Source organism: Cervus elaphus, chromosome 4 (genome assembly GCF_910594005.1).
Source record: "Cervus elaphus chromosome 4, mCerEla1.1, whole genome shotgun sequence".
In the NCBI taxonomy this organism is placed as follows: Eukaryota; Metazoa; Chordata; class Mammalia; order Artiodactyla; family Cervidae; genus Cervus; species Cervus elaphus.
In genome coordinates, this window is record NC_057818.1 from 67,032,519 (window position 1) to 67,057,624 (window position 25,106).

The following is a 25,106-nucleotide window of genomic DNA, read 5'->3' on the forward strand; positions in this document are numbered from 1 at the left end:
CCCATCGGGCCGCGGTTGCCGTGGCGACTGCTTGGCGCGAAGGCAGGAGGTTGACGTCAACGGAGCCAATGCTAGGGGCCCTGAGGAAGGGTCTGGAAGCGGGGGGGGGGGGTTGTTCGACCCCCAAACAAAGAAGGGGGGGGTTACACGGAGAAAGCCTTTCCAACGACTCCCAAATGCAAATCCTCTGAAGAGACCACACAAACAAACAAACAAACAACCCCGTACATTTGTCTAAGAAAGTGAAAAGCTGGCGGGCAAAAACATGTATGTTGAAGTTAAAGACAAACGAGAAAGTGGGAGACGAGACTTTTCCGCCTGGGACACACGAAAGACCCGGGGCTAACTTCCCTAATAAACGAAGAATTTGGAAACCGATACGGTAAAGACCAAATCGCGCCTGAAAAATGGGCAAAAAGGGAGGACACTGGCAATTCACAGAAAAGCACAAATGGCTGACAGACCTACGGGACAGAACTCTTGACCCGACTTCCAAAGACCGAAAAACTGAGAGCGCAGACCTGCGCCGTTCCGCAGGCGCTCTCCTCAAGCGGCCGCGCGCGCCGCCGCCGGGCCGGTCCACCGCCGTCCAGCCAGACCGTTGACGTGCGGGGCGCACCGCCGCCTGCGGAGACCTGTGTGCGGCGGGAAATGCGGGCTGCGCCTCGCGGGACAGACCACCACCGAGGACTCGGCCGTCAGTCACACCGACAGTCAGGCCGAAGCATGCAGACACGACCCGGTAAGTACTCGCACTTGTTCGTTTGTTAAGGGTGAACACACACGCGGTTAAACCTCTGGGGAAGCGTGCAAGAAATTGTCAGCCGGTCACCTCGGGGGCCACGGGAGTGAGGGGAAGGAAGATGGAGGAGGGCTCCTGCCCGTCTCCAGTCCATTCTGCCGGACTCCCCTTCCAGAAACACGCGTTTTGTCGTGCGGTAGCCGCGGGGTGTCTCATAGAGCCTCCCGAGGCGCGGGTGATCCGGCCGCCCCACTCTCCAGGAATAAAGCGGAGAGGTGTGAGCGAGTCCATGCAGGCGTGCTCAGCGAGCGTCACTTTTTATGAGAAAAAGGCACTCTGTGGAAGCACTAAACCGTACTCGGGCAAAGCCATACCGTGCAATTTTATGTGGCCAGTTAAAATGTAAGACTTGAATTTTAAAGGAGAAGATTCATGAGATACGTTCAGAATAGGATATCCAAAATGAAAATTTATATTTACACTTCGTAAGTATAAATATTTATAAATCAGTGGTTCCTGGGGATACTGGAAGCTGCTGACCTGGGGCGGGGGGCGAGGAGGGCAGTGTTTGAAACCCTCCAAGCCTTCAACAGTCTCCGGTCAGCCAGCAGTGCCACGTAAACAGAAAATCTGAATGAAAATGCCTTTGCTCTGCACCCTTGAAATGTACTCCTCAGGAGCATCCACGGAAATTCTAGAGGTACCACTGAGAGTGAATGCGGTCCTAAGCTTAGGGAAGAGGTTTCCAAATCTGGCCACACACGTCAGGAGCCGCTGGGGGAGCTGTTGGACGCTGCAGGTGCCCAGCGTCCCACAGAGGTGTTTTTTCCGAACCCCGGAGGGGAATTTAAAGTCTGGCTAAGGTCTGGAAGGTGATTTAACACATTCAAGGGACCCCTCCATCCCCTCTCTCCTCAAAGACCTCTATCTGCAATACAGGTTTTTCTCCTGGATCCTGCATCATTCATTCCCATCAGATAGCACATGCTCTCAGAGCGTCTCCCCTTTCTCAGCACTCCCTTCTGGCACTGGCCAATAAAGCCTTCTTGATGGAGTGGTCTCTGTCACAGACTCAACAGACTTACTGCGCATTCTCTCCCCTTACCATGCCACACGGGGGGCTTACTCCTTTCCACACTCCTGAAGCCATTTGGCAATTTCAGCAGTTCTCTATGTGGCTAGGAGACTTGTTCTTAATCTCACTTGATCTTTCAGTAACATTCAACATCCTCATTAAAACAATGATAAAAACTCAGACCATCTTATTTTCAGAGACACTACACTACCCTGGTTTTCCCCTTCTGTTCTCTTAGCTGGCTTCTGCTCTGTTCAAGCTCCCAGTGCTCAGAACTCAGTCACTAGCCTTCTCCCTCAACATCTACCCCCTAGGCAGCAGTCTCACCTCGCGGGATGGTTTCAGAGCCACCTGCATGCCAACAGCTCCCCCTGGCACAGAACTCTCCACAGAAGCCGAGTCTCATATACCCAGCTAGCTGCCTAACAGCTGAGTGCTCTACCAGGATGTCAAATGGGCAACTCAAAACACGAAAACAAACAGCAATTTCCCTTTTCCTTGTTTCTATAAACAGCACCAGCTGCAGTAGCCAAAAATCTTGCAATTGTTCTGGATTCCTGGTTCCCTTACCACCAACATTCACTTCATCAGCAGGTCCTGCTGGCTCTACATCCAAGATACACTCCAAATTTGTCCCCTTTTTGCTCTGCATGATAGTCCTAATCATTACCCCCTAGGTATTAGCCTACTCACTTGACTACCTGCTTTGACTTCAAACCCTTCCCTCTAGTATTTTCTAGAGAGCATCTTCTTTAACCGTAAATAAGACATCATGTTGCAGCTTGAATTACCTTCTATTCTTGACCCCAATCACACTTCAATATGTCTAAAATCCATACCATGAACAAAGTTAAAAGAAAAGGCATCAATATCTTTTGTCACGGAAGAATGTTAAATATTTGTGCTGTAAAATTTAATAATCTTTTCCTTCAGATTTCTGCTTTTTATACCTTAAGAAATCCCTCTCCACGCTGAAGTCATAAAGATATAATACTCTTAAGTTTTAGTCTTTTTAGGTTTAGTTTTATATATATTCTGTGGTATGGATTTATTTTTTCTCCTGACATATATCATATTTCTGTATGAGTGTTCCTAACCTCTAGTCTGTCCCATTGGTCCATCTGTGTGCATTAATTATTGGAGCGTTATAATATCTTGATATCTTAAAGGACAATTGCCCTACCTTGTTTTTCAAAAGTGTCTTTGGCTATTCTTAGCCGTTGACATTTTACTGAATCCACAAAAAAATTTAAAGAGAACCAAAAACATTTTATCACAACATCTCATCTTTGCCTATGATCTGTGCTACCTGTTTATTCATGTCTTCTACAGCCAACAACAACAGTACACTGTAATTTTTTCCCATAAAGATCTTAGTTGACTTTTGGAGGTCTTTTTTCCTATTACTTACCTAACAGGTTATTTTTGAGTTAAAACAGTGATAAAGCTTTTAAAAAATAATTTCATATTTATAGAAAAGTTGCAAAGATAATGTAAACATTCCTTCCTCAGTCCCCCCTGATGTTTACATCTTACCTAACTTCGGTATGTGGTCAAATGAAGAAATTACCACTAGTACAAAACTAGTAATTATACTATAGATTTGCCATAAATGTCTTCCTTCTGTCCCAGGACCCCATCCAAAACACCACATTACATTTAGTTGTGTGTCCTTAGACAACTCCAGGCTGTGACAGCTCCTCGGTATCTCCTTGTTTTTCATGACTTTAGCAGTTTTGAGTAGTGGTGGTCAGGTATTTTGTAGAAAGTCTCAATTTGAGTTTGTCTAACAGTTTCTCATGATTTGTCTTGGATTATGGTTTTTGAGAATTATCTACTATTGCTTTTTATATGTTGATTTTTTTTTTAATCCAGTGAATTTGCTGACCTGTCCTTGTTAGTTCTAATAGTTTCTCACAGATTTTCCTGGACGCTTTAAAAATGTTAATCTGTTTATGACAGTTTTTAGATTTTTATTGACAATTATATCTCATTTCTATCATAATGTGTTCTCTAGGACCTCTGGGGAAATATGGAATAAATCTTGTTCTAGACTTGAAAGGGGATACTTATCTTTTACTATCAAGTAAAAATGTCCACAGTAAGCTTGTTTGCAAAGCCTCTTTGTTGGGGATTAAGGAAATTCCCTTTAGTTCTAGTTTTCTAAAAATTTTATCATGAATACATTTAATTTTTATGTAATGCCTTTTCTGTTATCTATTGGGAAGATTATGTTATATAATCTGTTAATGTGGAGAATTAAGGCAAATTTTCTGATGTTGAAACATGTAGCATTTGTAACCCCTACTTGATCATGATAATGAGGGTCTGATTTATATACACATGTAGCAGGATACTACTGAGTTATATTTTACTTTTGGTTTTTGCACCTAAGTTCTTATTCTACTATACTTGTTTCACTTTGGTATCAAGGTTGTACTAGCCTTATAAAATTATTTGGATTTTCTTCCTGCTTATATTCTCTATAACAGAACATACAAAATAGAGTTTCTCATTTTTGAAAGTTTAACATAACTTACTATAAAATTAAATCTGATGTCTTTTTGCATGAAATATTTTTTACTTGGTTTCCTTAGTTTTGTTCTATATTTCTGCTTTATCTTGAGTCAATTTAGGTCATTTCTATTTTCTAACATATTTGTCCTCTTTACTTATTCTTTTTTTACATTTAATTTCTGCTCTCTATTTTATTATTTCCTTTTTTCTCTTTATTTGAGTTTCTTTTCCTAGCATCTTGAGTTGCACATTTAACTCATTTACCTTTAATCTTTCTTAATTTTTAACAGGTACATTTAAGGCTATTACATTCCTTTCAAGTACCACTTGAACCGCATTCCATACATTTCACTGTTGTTTGGTACTATATTCCATTGCTGCAAATAGATTTCCTCTTAGTCACACTAAGGAATGTATTTAGGTTTTCAAGTTCTTTAAAAGTCTTTTGATTATAGATTTCCAATTTAACTACATTATAGCCAAATGATATGGCCTATATGTTATTGATACGTTAAAATTTCTTTTGTGATCTTAGGATGTAATTAATTTTTAATTGTTCAGTATATTAGAAAAGAATAAGTATTCTCTAATTATCAGGTACCAATTTCTATTTATGTCCATAGGATCAAGTTCTGTGTTTACATTTTCAGTATTCTTATTTTCTGTCTGCTTGATATATCAGTTCTAAATAATTATTTTTTAAAAAAATCTCCCATTAGCATATGGCTTCATTCACTGCTCCTGGTAATTCTTTTTAGTTTTTGCTTTATGTATTTCAAGGCCATGTTTTCAGGTAGGAACAAGCTCATGATTTCCTCTAAATCAGATATCAGAGAAATTAATCTTGAAGTCTGCCTTTAATAGGGGAGTTAATCTGTTCACATTTTATATTTCTGATATACTTGCTTGTTAAATGTTCCTTTTCCTTTGTTCCTTATTTTCTCCATTCCTGCCTTCTACTGAGTTGATCAAGCTTACTTTTTTTTCCCTTTGCTAATTTGAAAGCTTTCAATTAAACTTGTTATTTTATTGTCTAGCTTTAAATTCCTAATTATACGCAAGTACTTATTTTTTTAAACAGAGTGTAAAATAATAAAGGAAGCTGGCATACCTTAGCAATTCATTGAAGTTCTTATTCCTACTTTCCTGGTTACTGTCTAGAATTTTAGCTACATATTTTTAAAACAAACCCAAAGCACAATTTTTGCAGTCAATGATTAATTACGTTTATTGATAATTTATTCTCATTTCTCGAATTTTACTCCTCTCTAGGTTCTTTTTTTCCCCTCATTGTAATAAATCCTTAATTAAGCCTTTTAGTATAGGGGGCAGTCTCTCTATTTGTGTTTCTAAAAATGGCTTTAAGATATTTTTTTGAATGACAGTTTACTTAAGTATGGAATTCTAAAGTGACCCTTCTCTTATTTTGAAGATATTATTCTATTGTCTTCAACATCTAACATTGCTGATGAGGTTTGCTATGATCTAAGTGTTCCTAATAGCATTGGTTTTTTCCTCTGTGGCTTTTCAAATGGTGTCACATATGGATTTATTTTTGTTTCTCCTGCTCAGGACTTGTGTGACCAATGAAGGTCTTTTTGCCATTCTGCAGAATTCTTGGCCAGTCTATCTTGGCCAATATAGCTTTTCTGCCATTTCAACTTTATTCTCTTCTCAACCTAATAGAGTATATTCGCCCTTCTTAGTCTGTCCTTTGTTTATGTTCTCTATTTTTCATATACTTTTCTGGGTTGCTTTCTGAGTAACTCCTCTTTTAAACTGCATCCAATATAGTGTTTACCTTGATGTGTTTTACAGTGGCCATTTTTTTTTCACGTGTAAGATTTTTAATCCATACTTTTTTATATCCACCTTTGTCAAATGGATGAACATTTTATGAATACTATTCTTTATCTTTCAAGAGTCTTAAAGTTACACTGAAACTATTAGAATTGCATTTTATCAGGAATGAATTCATCCCGACAGCTGATTTTGTTGTCTTGCTTATTAAGTTTTCCTATGCTTAACTCAGTGCTTTGTAAATTTAGTTTCTAAGTGTTTCTTAGAACACTTAGCTATCACCTCTGACCCCACCTGTCTCTCCCCTCCATATCTAGCTTTTTTCTCTTTTTTGGTTGTGTCTTCTTTGCTCTGAGAAACTTAGTCCTGAGACAAGTCAAATGGGGGCTCTGTGCCATGTGATAAAGGGGGTATGTCAGTCACTGAGCAAAAGTTAAGCACAGGCTGGGTCCGCTCTACATGGCCATGTGTTCACTCCTGCCACTGCTCTTAATATAAGCTGAAGCCCTGAGTAACTATTACTGGCTTTTTTCCAGTCTCATTTCATGTCAGGAGAATCTCACCCCAGCCCCTGTTTGACACAGTGAGCCTGGGACCTCAATGTGCATGGAGTGCTTCTGGACCTTGTTACTCCACAACAGTCAAATTGTTAACTACCTCCGCCTATTTAAAGATCAGAAGTCCAACAGGTTCAGCTCTTCAACCCCACAGATCCTTGTTTTTCTGTTCAGTTTTTGATCCATACAAATGTCATGCACTTCTAGATCACTGGAAGTTATATTAAAAAGAGGTTGAAGTGTGAATGCAGCACTCACAGCACCAACTCAATCAAAAATATTATCCTTTTTTTGGTTGGGGGGAGGGCACACTGCCTGGCAGGTGGGATCTTAGTTCCCCAACCAGAGATCGAACCCACACCCTTTGCACTGGAAACGCAAAGTCTTAACCACTGAACTGCCAGGGAAATCTACAAAATACTATTTTCTAAATTATCTACAGCAGTTCTCACTTCTTTCCCAAGCGTACAATGGGGTTTTCCTGAGGCTCTATGACATGTGGTATCACCACCGAGTGAATGCTGAAGCAGTTGAGAATCTAGCTGTTTTCATTCAAGCCAGTTGTTAGATTTGTAAAGATTTAAAACAATGCCATTCTTCTCAGTAGTCTTTTGCTTTGGGAATTATTAACGTTAAATTTAAAAAAGGTTGCTTATATTAACATGTAATAAACTTACTACCTATTTTAAATTAATATACATTTAAAATTTTAATTTCTAAAACTATATATATTGATAGGTGTAATCCACATAAAAAATTCTTTGGAGTCCTCAATCATTTCAAGAGTGTAAATGGGTCTTGAGAAAAAAAAAGTTTGACAACCCCTGGTCTACAATAAATCTTTAACAGATTGGGTGATCTGGGTATTATGATCCCATGGATTTGCATAGAGTTTAGTACATGGTTAAGTCTCTCAACGAATGCTTACTCATCCATTCTTTAAGAACTATTTGAGTGCCATATATATATATATATATGGACCAGTGCTAGGCCAGGTTCTGGCTCACTGCAATTAAATTAGAAATGGCCCCTGCCCTAAGTCATTTATTTCATAAATATGTCTTTAAGCTTCAGTCTAGCTGGCAAGATACATAAAGTTGACCAAAAAAAACCTTTAAAAATTGCAGTGAGGAGTCTGAAGAAAAAACAGGCAGCTACAATGAGGTGGAGAGGTGGGTAAGTGTTTGTATGGCAGTTAAATAGAGCAGTCAGGGAAGGCTTCTCTGAGGAAGAGAAGCTAAAACTAAACCGTGAGAAAGAGCTAGCCCTGGGAAGAGCAAGGGGAAGAATATTCTAGACAGATAAAACAGCAATATACAAAGACTAAAAAGGAAAAAAAAATAGAACAGACATCAGAATGCCTGGAGGATAGCAAGAATGGAGTAGAGGGGCGTAAAATGAGGTTTTACAGGTGTGCAAAAGCCAGTTCTTTAGGAACTGGAGGCCAAGATAAAGATCTTGAATTTGATCCAAAAGGTGATACGGAGTCATTAAAGATGTTTAAATAAGGTCTGACATAATCCATTGAAAGACAATTCATGTTGCTGTGTGGAGAACTAGGGGACTAGAGATTGAAAAGAGAGGAGGCCCGTAGACCAGTTAGGAGGCAGCTGTCTAGGCAGGATGACAGTGCTCTGAACCAGCAGGATGGCAGTGGAGATAAGGAGAAGTGGACAAATACAACGGGTGTTTTGGAGACAAAATAGACAAACCCTGCTGATAATTTGTGTATTTGTGGCAAAGAAAAAAACATCGCAAATGATTCCTATATTTTTGGTTTGAGCAGCTGGGTAGATGGAAGTGTTATTTAGTGAGTCGCTGAGTCACAGGTTTGGGCAGGGGAAGAGCAGAAAATCCAGAGCTCTCTTTTTGATGTGTTACATTTGAAATGCTTACCCTCAAGCAAGTGGAGATGTTGAGTAGGTACTCTGGAGAGGTTGGCTAGAGCTCTGACTCTGGAAGTTTTCCACACAGAGCTGTGAAGTGAACACTGTACTCTACAAAAATAAATTCAAAAATGTGTTCTTCAGTATTTAGTACTCTTGCATATATATTTAGTACTCTTGCATATTCAGTGCTGGATAGGTAATTATCTTAGTATACAAATTTGTATACAGTTCCTCAGTAATGCAAATCTAACCAATTTTCTTTGAGAGTGAACTTAATTTTTTAACCCCCTCTAGGAATTTCAAGACAACAGAAAACCAAATATTCACATAAAGGCAACCAACTCTATCACAAAAACTGCTTCTAAATTCAAATATTAAACAGTTAACTACACATAAGATTAAAGACAGGCAAAGGAGAACCCTGTCACAAATCTGACGTTAGTAGAGAAAAATTCAGTGTCAAATCTGGCTGACGGTGTTAAGGTTCAGAACTATGAGACTTCCTATAGGCCAGGAAGGCTCGCCTACCCACAGTTCTGCTCACACACCCCTGTCCAAGAGGGCAGCAGGTGCCTTCTCTCACAGGGAGCACAAGCACTCAGAGTCAAGTTATCACATGCCAAGCAAAATACTTATCTAAAAAACAAAAGGTTATTCACATACTTTTTTCTCATATTGGTTTGCCAGGCAGAAAGCTCTAATCCTGAACTGGCAAAATGGTAGACACTCATTTATTCAACCATTTAATAAGCAGGTATTATCAAACACATCCAGACACTAGGGATAAAACGATAAAGGAGATGCAATTTCTGCTTTCATTGGGGTGTATGGTTCATGGTGACACCAAATAATTATGAACAGCCACATAAATAAGAAGAATGACAAGCAGTAAATGTGACGACGATACACTGTGCTATAAGCATGTATGTGAGGGAGTCTGACTTGGACCAGGTGCTGAGGAAAAACATTCCACGTCTAATAAACAGCATGTACAAAGGTCAGGAGGTAGAGAGGACTGTGGAGAACCATGCAGCTAGAATACAGACCGGCTTAGGACAAAGGAGGGAGAGAGAAGTCGGATCTTGCAAGGCCTTGGAGGCCACTTAAGGACTGGAGATCCCTGACGATCACAATCTCTAGCTCGCCTCAAAAATTCCCCCCAGGGTGATCAGCCAGCACTCGAATCTCACTCAAGTCTCCCAAAAAGTGGCATGATTTCCACACATACTCACATGTCAACACCTCAGGATGTGATGAGAATGTTATGGAGAGGTGATCTGGCTTCCACAATGCAGATTGTCAGGCTAGGAGAGAACCCACACTCTTATCTGGTTCATTTTGCCAAAGGCCCACCAAAATAAATCTGAAGAGAATAGGAAAAAGACCATCATCGAGATAAAAGTAAAACATGAATCAGAAAGCAGAAAAACAGCTGGAGATTAGAGAAACATTTTATAAATTCTACACATTTCACATAATAGAAACTCCCATAGCCATAAAAAAAAAAAAAGATGAGAAATACCTTATGGAATGATCTCCAAGATACACTGTTAAGTGAAAGTCAAGGTGCTGAACACTGAATATAATATGCTTCATTTGTTAAACAAAGAGGCAAACAATATACACGTTTGCTTCAATATACATGAAATAACTTTGGAAAGAATATACACAAAACTAGTGACGCTGGTTATCTACAGGGAGGGAAACTGGTGCTGAGAGAAGGGATGTGGGAAGGAAATTTTCACTGTATACCCTTTCTCCTTTTTGAATTTTGAGCCACACAAATAAATTACCTATTAAAAGTTAAAGCAAACATGTTAATATTAACCAAGGTTTTAGACAAATGATATGAAAATTTTAATGAGAATGAACATTGTCACGGAAAATGCTGCTGCTGCTAAGTCACTTTAGTTGTGTCCGACTCTGTGCGACCCCACAGACGGCAGCCCACCAGGCTCCTCTGTCCCTGGGTTTCTCCAGTCAAGAATACTGGAGTGGGTTGCTATTTCCTTCTTCAGTCAAGGAAAATAAGAATTACTAAAACTGACTACCAATGGAATAGGAAAAAAATTAGGAGAAATCTTCTTACAAAGAATTCCTGTGTGCTAAGACTCTCTATTTTATAATTTCTATGCGAAGAGCTGACTCACTGGAAAAGACCCTGATGCTAGGAAAGACTGAAGGCAAAACGAGAAGGGGTGGCAGAAGATGAGATGGTTAGACAGCATCACCAACTCAATGGACATGAATTTGAGCAAATTCTGGGAGATAGTGAAGGACAGGGAAGCCCGGCATGGTGTATAGTCCATGGGGTCAGAAAGAGTTGGACATGACTGAGCGACTGAACAAGACTCTCCACATTTAATAGCCTAGCACAACGATTTTCAACCTCACAGTCTCTATGAGATTAAAAACTAATATTTATTTAGCACTTCCTGTATGCAGGATACAGCATAAAACATTATATGTATTTGCAGCTCCTCCTTACTGAGATAGAGGTGACCTCGTGACCTGTTTTACATGTAAGCAAACTGAAGGTCATGGAGTCTTATTCCAACTTCCAAACCCAGCAAATGACTGCAGAGTCAGACTCTTCAACCACTATGCTAAGATAATTTTATGCTAACAAATTGGAAAATCTTAAAGGAATGCATCACTTTCTAGGGAAGCAGAAATTATTTGAAATCTCAGTTTGACTGGAACTGTCCTTCAAATGCTCAAGGAGCAAATTATTCTTAGTTGGTACACATTGTTCCAGAGCATTTAAAAAGACAGAAGGTTTGCAAGTTTATTCAGCTAAATTAGAAGAGTGGCCTTCAAGAACAAATTTTTTACAATAAAATGGCTATCTTGTATGAGGCATTTGCTCTATGTCAAGTTTTAGGAGTCAAGTTCTTTAAAAATGATCTGGGTGCTACTTGGAAAACAGTCTGGCAATTCCTTAAAAGGTCAAACAGTTACCATAAGACCCAGAAATTCCTTTTTCTGGGTGAAATGAAAACATATTCACATTAAAAACTTGTACATGAATGTTCACAGCAGCAGTATCACAAGAGTGATACTGAAGTTTCCACTTCAAAAAGTAGAAATAACTCAACTGCCCATCATTTGATGGACCCATTGTTTGATAAATGGATAAATAAAAGGCGGTATATCCATACAACAGAGTATTTGGCAATAAAAAACGAAGTACTGATACATGCTACAGTATTGATGGACTTTGAAAACATTATGCTAAGTTAAAGGAAACAGTCATAAAGGCCCACAAGATCGTATGATTCCATTTATATGAAATGTCCAGAATAGGCACAGACAGAAAGTAGATTAACAATTGCCTAGGGCTAGGGCAGAGGGGAATGAAAAGTGAGGGTTTCTTTTTAGGGTAATGAAAATGTTTTAAAATTGATTTTGATTATGGTTGCACAATTCTGAATGTATTAAATACCAGTGAAGTGGGTGAACTGTATGGTAGTGAATTAATTACATCTAGATGAAACTGTTATTTAAAAATATGTATCTGGGATATACTCACTGGGTGAGTGCTCCCAATAATCTTAATGAAACTAGAACTAATATACTTGTTTTATAGATGGGAAATCTGCAGCTCAGAGAAGATGGCATTTACTCAAGTTCATAATCTGGTTGAGACAGTCAAGACTCAAACCTAGGTCTTTCTGTCTACAGTGCTTTCTACTTCCCAACACAGTTCTATGCAAATAAAGTGAGAATCTTCAGGAAATGGCCCCCTTGTTGAGAAACATAAACTGATGGCTAACAGGTTCACGAGAGCAATGTCCTAAGAACAAAAAATTCCTACATTATTAAACATTCCAAACTTAGAATGAGAGAGAAGGCTGCCCATTAAAAAACCTAGCAAGTGGTTTTCCATCTCAAATGGGTCTGACTTTAATAAGAGTGCCCTGGAGGACAACAAAAGTAATAGCTGTCATTTATTAAACTTTTACAACAGGCAAGGCCTGGCATCAAGCACTTTATATGCATCAGTATGTTTAATCTTTGCAGAAACTCTATGAAATAGATACTATTATTATCCAAGTTTCATAGATCAGAAGTGAGCTATGGGAGGTGGGTAGCTTGTCTCACGTCACATGTTAGTAGACGGTAGAGTCAGGAATCAAATCCAGATCTGCGAGACACCCAAGCTCTCACCACCGAATACACTTCTGAGATATGAAATTTGAAAGCCATAATGGAATGGATCATTCTTGAGAGGAAGGCAGATAATAAAAACTTGGCAAATATCAAGGGAGTGCTTTCTTCAGAAAGTGCCCTAATCCCTTGCCATTTACCAGCAAGTTTCCTCTCATTTCCAAGGTACAAATCCTATGCTTTATAAATTGCACCATTTCAGGGGAAAGAGGCAAAAGTCTTTCATTTTAACAACACAGCACAGGAGTTTTTAACCCCAAATATATCTTGTGAAATAGTAACAGCTAATATTAATGGAGAACTTATATGTGTCAGAAATTTTTCAAAGTGTTTCATTAAGTGTTAGCTTACTTAATAGTCAAGACAATTGTCTGAAGTAGGTACAATTTGGACACAGAATAGTTGAATGAAAAAGTGGTTAATTGATTGGAAAAAAATCAAAATAATACTTTGTGACACATGAAAATGGTATGAAATCCAAATTTCAGTGTTCATAAATACAGTTTTATTGGACACAGCCACATCCATGTTGACATACTCTATATGGCTGCTTTCACACTACAGTGGCTCAGCTAAGTAATTCTGAAAGATACCACATATCCCACAAAGCCTGAAATATTTACTGTTTGGCCCTAACAGAAAAGATTTATGGACCCTCATTCTTTTGGGTATTAAATTTAAAACTCTTAGTGAAAAATGGAGGGGGAGTATATAAAAAGTACTCCCTCAAAGAAGAAAAAGCATGGCTTTAAAGGGTGACTGGAGTAGGAATGGAAACTTCCTTCCAAACTTTCAAGGAACAAATTTCTATGTTCCAGAACGCGTTCCAAGGCCTCAAAAACAGTGGAGGACGTCCCAGTTCCTTTTAATGACTGGTTCATAAAGGTTTACAACCCCTCAGCTGTTTTAGTTGGAAAGAACTCTGCATAATGAAAATAACAACAGCTGACAGTTACAGAACTTTCCCTACGATTCCAGGTGCTTTGCTAAATACAAGATTTCCATGTAATCCTCAACCAAGGAAAGCAGGGTACCATTGTTATCCAATTCTGTGGGTGAACTGGAGACTCAGGAGGTTAAGCACATTGCCCAAGGTGCTAAAGGTGATAAGAGCTCAGGCCTCTAACCCTTGCTTCTGTCTTCAGAGTCTACACTCTTAACACGACACCATTTAATTTTAATCTGGTCTGCAAATATTGAGGAAATGCACACTTTCCTGAGCAAATAAAAAGTACCAAAAACTACCAGAATAATCTTGAGGTGGGGAGGAGTATATAGAAGCTTCCTACTGACTCCCAGGGCTTCCCTGGTGACCTGTACGGTAAAGAATCTGCCTGCAATGCAGGTGACAAGGGTTCGATCCCTGGGTCGGGAAGATCCCCTGGAGAAGGGCATGGCAATCCACTTCAGCATTCTTGTCTGGAGAATTCCATGGGCAGAAGAGCCTGGCAGGCTACAATCTATGGGGTTGCAAAGAGTCAGCCACAACTAAGCAACTTTCACTACCACTACCGACTCCCAGGGAACAAATAATTATGTGCCATAAATTGATTTGAGGGTGTGGAGAAGAGAGCCCTCCTACACTGTTGGTAGGAATGGAAATTGGTGCAGCCACTAAAGAGAACAGCATAGAGATTTCTTTAAATTAAACTAAAAACAGAGCTACCATATGATCCTACAATCCCACTCCTCGGCATATAGCTGGAGAAAAACATGGTCCAAAAGGATACGTGCACCCCCGGCACCCCCAATGTTCACTGCAGCACTGTTTACAACAGCTAAGTTCATGGAAGCAACCTAAATGTCCACCCAGAAATGAATGGATGAAGAAAATGTGGTGCATATATACAATGGAATATCACTCAGCCATTAAAAAAATAAAATAATGCCATTTGCAACAACATGGATGGACCTAGAGACTGTCACACTGAGGGAAGTAACTCAGAGAAAGAAAAATATCTATCGCTTGTATGTGGAATCTAAAAAATAAAATAAAATTACAAACTTATCTACAAAACAGACACAGAGAAGGAACTTATGGTTACCAGTAGGGAATTGTGGGGGGTCAGGGATATTTAGGGAGTTTGGGATTAACATTTACACATGACTATATTTAAAATGGATAATCAACAAGGACCTGCTGCGGAGCATAGGGAACTCTGCTCTATTACCGTGTAACAACCTACATGGGAAAAGAATTTGAAAAAGAATAGGTACAACTGAATGTGTCTGTACAACTGAATCACTCTGCTGTACACCTAAAACTAACACAACATTGTTAATCAACTATACTCCAATAGAAAATAAAAAGTTAAAAGAAAAGGCCTCTCAACCTAACACACCAATGTTATACCCTAGCTGAGTCAGTTGCAATAGCACTCATTTGTTGACTCACCACCCTCTCTCCCCTGGAAAGGAATCCCTCTAAGATAAGGAGAGTTAACCTTTTCAGCTGGAGTGTGTGTCAGGGCACTATTTTAAGACTTTCTATGCAGTAATTCATCTAAGGTAGGAATGATTACTTCCTGAACTGAGAACCACAGAGACTAAATGGCTGTTGACAGTCTCACAACTAAGAAGTTAAAAGCCAAGTCAGGCAGCAAAGTCAGCATCCTTAACAGACTCCCTACCATTCCATGGTAATAAATCTCAAAATCCTAATCAAACATGTTCGACCCAGGGAAAACAGAAATTGGAAAACCTGAGCCAAACTTATGGCAGGGGTTGTGGGGGCAACGGCATTCCAATAGTGCCCAGTCAGCTGTCTTCACAAATTATCTAAACTCCCAGCAGAGCAGTTCTGAACCAAAACCATCTGACTTCCCAACTCTTGATAAAGAGACTTCAAAAGCTTTATGCTAAGTTTAAGAAGCCAGCCGCAAAATACCACATACTGTACCATTTCATTTTCATGAAACTTCCAGAAAAGGGAAATCTAAAGAGACAAAGTAAACTCATGGTTCCTCAGTGGTAGGAGCCACCACTGACTGCAAACGGGCGGGACCGAATGGAACTGTTCTAAAGTGGCCTTGCAGCGGGGCCTGCACAACTCCTTAGTGAAGTCAGAGTCGCTCAGTCGTGTCCAACTCTTTGCGACCCCATGGACTATACAGTCCATGGAATTCTCCAGGCCAGAATACTGGAGTGGGTAGCCTTTCTCTTCTCCAGGTGATCTTCCCAACCTAGGCATCGACCAGGTCTCCCGCTTTGCAGGCAGATTCTTCACCAGCTGAGCCACCAGGAAGCCCGGCACAACTCTTTAATTGTGCTTTAAAAAAAAAGAAAAAAATTTGAGTTGAACACTTAGAGTGGGTAAGTTTTAAGGTAAGTTAATTTATGTTTCAAGAAAGCTGTTTCAAAGACAAGAGGCTGGCTGTTTCGACAACCGATTCCTAATCGAAGGCAGTTTCCTAGACTCAAGGCTTCCTCTAGTCAAGTCAATGGTAGTCACGGGAAAGCCCAAATTCAGAGAAAACACGGGGGCGAAACAGAGGTAGGGAGCGGGCCCCGAACTTCAGAAGCTCTTCCTGGAAGGTTTCTCGCTGTTTGAAGAAACCTGGCGGTGAGGCTGGAGGTCTTCAGTGGGCCCGGCCGAGAAGCAGCCCCGCAGCGCGGGCAGGCAAAGGGAACCGAGGTTGTGCGGGCACCGAGGAACGCCTCATTCCCGACGGCTTGAGTCCAGCGCGAGGCCTGACAAGGACGCCCGGAGAGGCTCCGCAAGGGAGGGAAAACCGACGTCCCGAGGGGCTCCACGACGCGAGCCCACCAACCTCGCAGCCCCGAACGGCCAGGACGGGGATGGATCGCCTCCCGCGACGGCTCAAGATGGTGCCCGGACCCTGAGGGCCCGCGCGCCTGCGCCCTGGACCGGCTTTGCCATTGGGCCCACGCCGGGGCGTCGGCCTTTCAGCGGTTCTCCCACCGGTGTGGACTAGTAGCCCGATCCCTCGGTAGCGAACGGACAGAAGAATCACGCCCTCCATTTACTGCGGCTTTAGGGTCGCAAGTCTCTAAGCCGAGCCCGGCTCCCTGAGGAGAACCGGCGAGCGACCCGGGAACAGGCGTTGCCCTGGCCAACGAGTCGGTACTTAGTGCGCAGGCGCGGTGTGGGGCTAGGCGCAACGGCGCCTGGGAAACCGCCCGGAAAGCGAGCCGGGCCTTGCCCTCAAGGAGCTCTCACAGGAGCCAGAAGCAGAAGGAAAGCGACAGGAGAGTGTAGGTATCCGTTAGCTCTACCTGAACCGTCCGTTGTAGAGTTGGGGAAATGTGTTTTCAGACACAGTAGTTTTATTTCACGATCTAAACAATGAGTTCATCTTTTGTCAGTGAATTTCAGTTTCAGAATTCTGTGAGGTTATATTTTGAATAGATTTCACTATGTTCTGGGGAAGCGATTCCGTGACCAGAATGAAAACTCTGAGCGGGCAGGCACTTGTCAGTACAAGTACCCACTGCACCTAAAGGGTACCTGGCACAGAATGAATGCTCAATGAATAGTTTTCAGATCTCTGAAGTCTGTAAAGGAGCGTTGTTTTTTAGTCACTAAGTCGTGTCTTACTCTTGCGACCCCGTGGACTGTAGCCCATCAGGCTCCTCTGTCCATGAGTTTTCCCAGGCAAGAATACTGGAGTGGGTTGCCATTTCCTTCTCCAGAGCATCTTCCCTACCCAGGGATTGAACACGCGACTCCTGCGTTGGCAGACTGAGCCACCTGGGAAACTCTCAAAAGGCCAAAAGTTAGAGTTCCTGGTAAGTGAACCATCCGCTAGCTTGGCTGATAAAACCAAAGTTTCATTTGTTAAAAAGTAGTCTAGTGTGCGAAGTAGGGTTGCATGATATAGCACGTAAAATTACAGGATAACCCAGTTAAATTTGAATTTTAAATCAATGACAGTTTTTTAGCGTTAGTATTGTCCCATACTGGATTTTCTATATTTTATCTGGTACCCTAGTGAGAAGGCGAGAAGGCAATGTGTTAAAGTGTAGAGGGAAGATGATTTCATTCCTCCAAGAAAGAACTGGAGAAGGAAAAAAAAAAAAAGGGCACATGGAATTTATAAATAAATACCTCCAATTATGAAACAGACCAAAGACAATGCTTGAGAAACTTTGATTTAAAGTCCCCCTAGCCCTGTGCTAAGGATTGTATTTCCATTATCATAATTGAAATGTTCTCTGCAGTAGGATAATTATTATTTTTATTTTACAAATGAAGAAAGAGGCTCAGAGATAGGAGGTGGCTTGCCGAAGTTGCCATATTTTCATTCAGTCACCCTAAAAATAGTTACTGAGAATATTTTTGTGTGCTGTTCTGGTATTTTTATTCCACACACAGGCTGCCTCCTGAGCTTGAAAATTTCAGTCTCTGCTCACTCCTTAGGCGCCTTCTCTTTCCCCACACCAGCTGTTGTTTCCATGGTAACCGACCCTCTTCTGCCTCTGTTGCTAATAGAGCTAAGAGCTCTTGAAGGGGAAGAAGAGGAACCAGTGACGTCAGTGTAACCTGCCTAAGGAATGGGAGGAGTGCCTGGAGCCCTAAAGCTGAGTCTTTCAGTGGTTTGTGCAAGATGCCTGTATGTGTTCAGATCTGCCTTTGGTGGGGTGTCTGCAGAAGAATAAAACGTTGACCGCATGAACCTCTGTAGACTCCGTGGAGTCAAAGATTGTCAGTTCACAAGCTGCTGCGAGCACCAGTGACATTAACATTTTGCATGCTTAATACTTATTAATTCATTTAGTCTGTCACTCAATCAGTAATGATCTGCAGAGAGCTGATTTCCTATGTGTGCTGAATGCTAAAGGTACTACTGCTATCAATACTCTTATGGTCTCTACTGCCCTGTTCCTTAGAGTCCAGCAGGAAAGATACTTATTTATTTGTTTATTTTTAATGATTTTTTTAATTGATGCATCTTTGATATACAATATTATGTTACAAGTATACGATATAGTTATTCAGAATTTTTAAAAGTTATACTCCATGTATAGTTATTATAAAATATTGACTATATTCCCTGTGTTATACAGTATATCCTTGTAGGTTAGTTTATGGTAATAGTCTGTACCTCTTAATCCCCTACCCCTGTTTTTCCCCTCCCTGCTTCTCTCTCCCCATTGGTAACCACTAGTTCTTTCTCTACAACTCTGGTTATTTGCTGTATTCACTAGTTTGTTATATTTTTTAGATTCCACATATAAGCACTATCATACAGTATTTGTCTTTCTCTGACATTTCACTTAGCATAGTCCCCTCCAAGTCCATCCATGTTGTTGCAAATGGCAAACTTTCATTCTTTCTTCTGGCTCCGTAGAATTCCATTGTATATATGTAGCACATCTTCTTTATCCATTCCTCTGCTGATGGACACTTAGGTTGCTTCCATATCTTGGCTATTATAAATAGTGCTGCTCTGAACATTGAGGTACATATACCCTTTTCAAATTAGTGTTTTCATTTTTTTTTCAGCTATGTACCCAGAAGTGGAATTGCTTAGTCAAATGGTAGTTCTGTTTTTAGTTTTTTTTTAAGAAACCTCTGTACTGTTTTCCGTAGTACCTGTACCAATTTACATTCCCACCAACAGTGTACAGTTCCCTTTTTCCCATATCCTCGCCAACATTTGTTTGTGTTGTTTTGTTATTTATTTGTTCCTTTTGTTATTTTGTTATTATTTATTTGTTCATCACTATATTCTGAGAGCCCATTATGTGTGAGACATATTAAGAGTCTGGGAGAAACAGAGTGAGTTTAAAAAATAAAACAAAATGCTGTGCTGCATGGAAATGAGCATGGTAGGTCTGAGGTCAGGTATTAAACAGATAATCACAAGCATGGCAAATATTTACTAAGTACCTACTGTGGTGCCAGGCACTGTTTCAGACAAAGGGACTGTAGCAATGAACAAAATAGACTTTGTATCTATTCTCATGGAGTTTACATTATGGTGTAAAGAGAAGAAATATATGTAAATGAATCAATTAGTATCTTTCATTTACAACATTAGAGAAGGAAAATGGCAGCCCACCCCAGTTTTTTTGCCCAGAGAATCCCAGGGACAGAGGAGCCTGGCAGGCTATAGTCCACGGAGTTACGAAGAGTTGGGTGTGACTTAGTGACTAAACAGCAACAACAACAACAGTTACAAGGTATTCAACTCAAACTGACTTAAATAAAAAGGAAAATTTATTGGCCTAACTCATTGAAAATGCCAGAGAGATAGGTGGTCTCCTCTATTTAGAAGCATGATTTCTATTATTCTTGCAAATCTCTGTGGTTTTTCTGCCCAGTATTCCCTCCTCCTGTTTCTTGCCACAGAAGCCTTCCATTTTCTATGGAGAACTGATGAGTGTTTGACCCAAGCTTTGTCAGACGCTCTGTTCTGTTGCCGTGTCCACCGTGATTGGTTCAGGAATCAGCATGTGACTCCTGGTGAGGCATTTGGAGATAGGCCTGTAAGGAATGATAGCTCTTTGCTAGGATGCTAAACTGGTCCTGTCTGCCTGTTAGGGACAAAAGCAAGAGAATCAGAGCCTCCCACTGCCTCTTCTGATGTGTTGAGGGGATAAGGTATGTAATGGACTTAGCACAAAGTGGGCTCTCAGTAACTGTCAGCTAGCATTGTGGGTGAGTTACAAAGGGAGCGGTGAGAAGAAAGTCTTCCAAGGGACCGGAAGCTCACGAGTTTGTCGACCACTTCAAAATAAAGTCAATCAGGAGGTTTCTTGGAGTGCATGTTGCTGTTGTTCAGACTCTGAGTCATGTCTGACTGCGACCCCATGGACTGCAGCACACCAGACTTCCCTGTCCTTCACTCTCTCCCAGAGTTTGCTCAGATTCCTGTCCATTGAGTCGGTGATGCCATCCAACGGTCTCATCCTCTGCCTCCCCCTTCTCCTCCTGCCCTCAATTTTTCCCAGCATCAGGGTCTTTTCCAGTGAGTCAGCTCTTCACATCAGGTGGCCAAAGTATTGAAGCTTCAGCATTAGTCCTGCCAATGAATATTCATGATTGATTTCCTTTAGGATTGACTGGTTTGATCTCCTTGCAGTCCAAGGGACTCTCAAGAGTCTTCTCTAGCACCACAGTTTGCAAGCATCGATTCTTTGTCGCTCAGCCTTGTTTATGGTGCAACTCTCACATCTGTACATGAGTATTAGAAAAACCATAGCTTTGACTGTACAAACCTTTGTTGGCAAAGTGATGTCTCTGCTTTTTAATACACAGTCTAGGTTTGTCATAGCTTTTCTTCCAAGGAGGCAGCATCTTTTAATTTCGTGGTTGCAGTCACCGTCAGCAGTGATTTTGGAGCCCAAGAAAATAAAATCTGCCACTGTTTCCATTTTTCCCCCTCCATGTATAAGTGTTATCATGTAATATTTGTCTTTCTTTGACTTATTTTCCTTAATATGATTGATCATTTCTAGGTCCGTCCATGTTGCTACAAATGGCATTGTTTCATTCTTTTTAATGGCTGAATAACATTCCATTGTAAATGTGCACCACATCTTTACCCGTTCACCCGTCAGTGGACACTTAGGTTGCTTCCATGTCTTGGCTGTTGTGAGTGGTGCTGCTGTGAACACGGGGGTGCGTGTATCTTCTCAAATTAAAGTTTTTGTCTATTCAAGGTGTACGCCTAGGGGTAGGATTGCTGGATCAAATGGTAGCTGTTTTTAGTTTTTTAAGGGCCGCCACTGTTCTCAGTCGGGGCTGCACCAAATTACATTCCCCCCAACGGTTTAGGAGGGTTCCTTTCTCTCCACAGCCCCTCCAGCATCTATTGTTTGTGGGCTTCTTGATTACGGCCATTCTGACCTGTGTGAGGTGGTGCTGCCTTGTAATTTTGACTTGCATTTCTCTAATCATTAGTGTTATTGAATGTCTCTTCATGTGCCTGTTGGCCACATATATCTCCTTTGGGGGAAGTGTCTAGGTCTTCTGCTCAGTTTTTTATTTTTATTTTTTTCTTTTGATAATTGAGTTGTAAGCTGTCTGTATTCTTTGAAAAATAAGCCCATATCAGTTGCATCATTTGCAAATACTTTCTCCCATCCTGTAGGTTGTCTTTTTGTTCTGTTTATGTTCTTTTTGTCTTTTTGTTCTGTTTTGCACAGTTTTGCTGTGCAGAAGCTTTTAAGTTTGATTAGGGCCCATTTGCTTATTTTTGCTTCTGTTTCTTTCACCTTGGGAGAGTGATCTAAGAAAATATTGCTACAGTTTATGTGAATGACTGTTTTGCCTGTGTTCTCCATTAAAATGAAAATCTGACTGTTTTCCTCTTCCTACAATCCTCAAAAAGAGTCCTACAGCTTTTTAGCCAAAGACCCAGCTCCTCACCAAGGCTTGCAGGGAGTGGAGACTCCAAGTTCTCTTTGGAAGGTCCACGTGGTGGCATTTGGCTTAAAAATAGGTGAACGCAGGGTGTTCCTGAATATGTCTGGAAGCTCCACTTGCATCACTTTATGAATGACTACATCATACTACTATTCAAAAAACCAGTGTTCCTCAATGTATACTTATGTTTTGGGGGGTGTGTGCATGCGCTAGTGTGTGCATGTGAGTACAGACATGGTGAGGTGACAAACAGTAACACTGAAAATAGGGCTTCCCTAGTGGCTCAGTGGTAAAGAACCTGCCTGCCAGCGCAGGGGTCAGGAGTTGGATCCCTGATCTGGGAAGCTCCCACACACTGCAGCACGCCGGGCTTCCCTGTCCTTCACTGTCTCTTGGAGCTTGCTGAAATTCATGTCCCTTGAGTCGGTGATGCCATCCAACCGTCTCATCCTCTGTCGTCCCCTTCTCCTCCTGCCTTCAATCTTTCCCAGCATCAGGGTCTTTTCCAATGACTCAGTTCTTCGCATCAGGTGGGCAAAGTACTGGAGCTTCAACTTCAGCATCAGCGCTTCCAGTGACTATTCAGGGTCAATTTCCTTTAGGATTGACTGGTTTGATCTCCCTGTGGTCCAAGGGACTCTCAAGAGTCTTCTCCAACACCACAGTTCAAAAGCATCAATTCTTTGGCGCTCGGCCTCGTTTATGAGCAATTCAGATCGTGTCCCTGTTCTTGCGGAGCTGACAGTCTTGGGGGCCACCACCATCCTGCAAGCGGGGTGTTGGAGAGTTCCCACAAGCTTCAGAAAAGAGCCAGAGAAGCAGGCTGCCAACCAGAGTCCGTCAGAAGCACCGTGGCTCGCCTCAGCGAACGCGCTTTTGCAAGCCAAACAGTCCATGTCAGCGCTCTACCCTGCAAGCTCAGCCAGTGAAAGAGCCCATCAAGGGTGGACTCACTCTGATAAACACGCCTCCGGGTGCCAACCAGTCAGCGGGGATCTCATTTGAGAGACCACAGTCCTACAGACGGCACGAAGCTGTTGATGCCTCCAAAGGTCCACCACCCTTCCAGCGCCAAACCATGCATGAGATCAGTCCATCCAGGACAGAGAGACTGCCTGACTAGCAGAGCTCTCCCTTGCTAGGGGAAAAAATAAGTCTGGCACTGTCCTTTTATTTTATTTCATTTTTTACCTTTTTGTTTTGTATTGGAGTGTAGCTGCTTAACAATGCTGTGATAATTTCAGGTGGACAGCAAAGGGACTCAGCCACACATACACATGCACCCACTCTCCCCCAAACTCCCCTCCCACCCAGGCTGCCTCATCACATGGAGCAGGGTTCCCTGGGCTGTACAGTAGGTCCTTGTTGCTTATCCGTCTTAAATACAGCCGTGTGTACATGTCCGTCCCACACTCCCCAACTGTCCCTTCCGCTGGCAGCCGTCCGTGCGGTTCTCAAAGATTTGTCAAAGTCTGCGAGTCTCTTTCTGTTTCGTGATAAGCCTGTTTCCATCATTTCTTTTTAAATCCCACACATGAGGGGTGTCACGTGATGTTTCCCCTTCTCTGTCTGACGGACTCCACTCAGGGTGGCAGTCTCTAGGTCCTTTTGTGTTGTCGCATCATTTCATTCTTTTTAGTGGCTGGGTAATATTCCGTCGTGTACATGTGCCACGTCTTCTTTATCGGTTCTGTGTTGATGGGCATTTAGTTTGTCTCGGCCATTGTAAACAGTGCTGCAGTGAGTGCCGGGGAGGCACTGTCCTTTTATTTGGGGTATGAAGTTGTATCAGTCTGCTAGTGCCGCCGTAACAGAGCAGCACAGACCAGGGGGCTGAGACAACAGAAGTGTCTCGTCTCATGATCTGGAGACCAGAAATCTGAGATTAAGGTGTCAGGGGTGCAGGCATCTTCTGAGGCCTCTCACCATGGTGTGCAGACGGCCACCTTCTCCCGGTATCCTCGCGTGTTCTGTAGCGCGTGTGTCCAGACTCCGTCCTCTGATAAGGATGCTGACCGTTGGATTTGGGCCCTCCCTAATGACCTCAGCTTACTTTAACTATCTAAAGATGAAAAAGACTACATCTAGACTAACTGTCTGAAGACTAAAAAGACTAAATCCAAGCTCAGGCACAGTCTGAGCTGCTGGGGGTCCGGGAGGGATCAGGACTTCAGTGAATGAATTTAGAGGCATAGAGTTCAGCTCATAACAGAGTAGTAGTCTCACTTGACTGTCTTTGTTTTGTATTGTTTCTTTCTAAAGATTTTTTGATGTGGACCATTGGGCTTCCCTGGTGGCTCAGTGGTAAAGAATCTGCCTGCAGTGCAGGAGACGCTGAGTTCAACCCTTCGGTCAGGAAGAGCCCCAAAGATAGGACTGGCAACCCGCTCCAATATCCTGGCCTGGGAAATGCCATGGGCAGAGGAGCCTGGCCGGCTACAGTCCACAGGCTCGCAACAGCCAGATACAACCGAGAGACTTAACCACCACTTTTAAAATCTTTACTGAATTTGTTACAGTTTTGCTTCTGTTTTATGTTTTGGTTTTTGGGGCCATGAGTCATGTGGGATCTCAGTTTCCCAACCCGGGATCAAACTCTCACTCCCTGCATTGGAAGGTGAGGTCTTGACCACTGGACCGCCAGGGAAGTCCCCGCACTGTGTTTTTTTCTTTCTTTAAATATTTCTTGTGTACGAGGGTAGAGCCAGGCAACAGGCAGTGTTGTGATAGTCTCAGGTGAGCAGCGGAGGGGCTCATCCACCCATGTGCACATATCCATTCTCCTGCCGAGTCCCACGCCCGTCCAGGCCTCCCTGCGTTTTGCCAGAGTCAGTTCACAGCCACACACGTGGGAACAGGTGGCCTCCGCCTTCCTAAGCTCTCTGCTCTCCCAGGCGTGTCTCTTTCTTCCGCTGGGAGACACGAAGCCCTTCTCAGCCCTGGGTTTTGGACATAGGCCATGAGTTCTCCGAGTGCACACACGTTCTCTCTCCTGGAATGCCCACTCACCGATGGCCTGCCT

General features: G+C 42.0%; 1 long non-coding RNA gene across 1 annotated transcript in view; it reads left to right on the forward strand.

The window, feature by feature from the left end:
- Positions 1–170: 170 nt before the first annotated feature.
- The window catches only part of LOC122692645, a 77,888-nt gene continuing 52,952 nt past the window's right edge, over positions 171–25,106 (forward strand). Inside the window, exon 1 of the long non-coding RNA XR_006340701.1 lies at positions 171–742. This is a non-coding gene — a long non-coding RNA (uncharacterized LOC122692645). The remainder of the gene's footprint in view (positions 743–25,106) is intronic.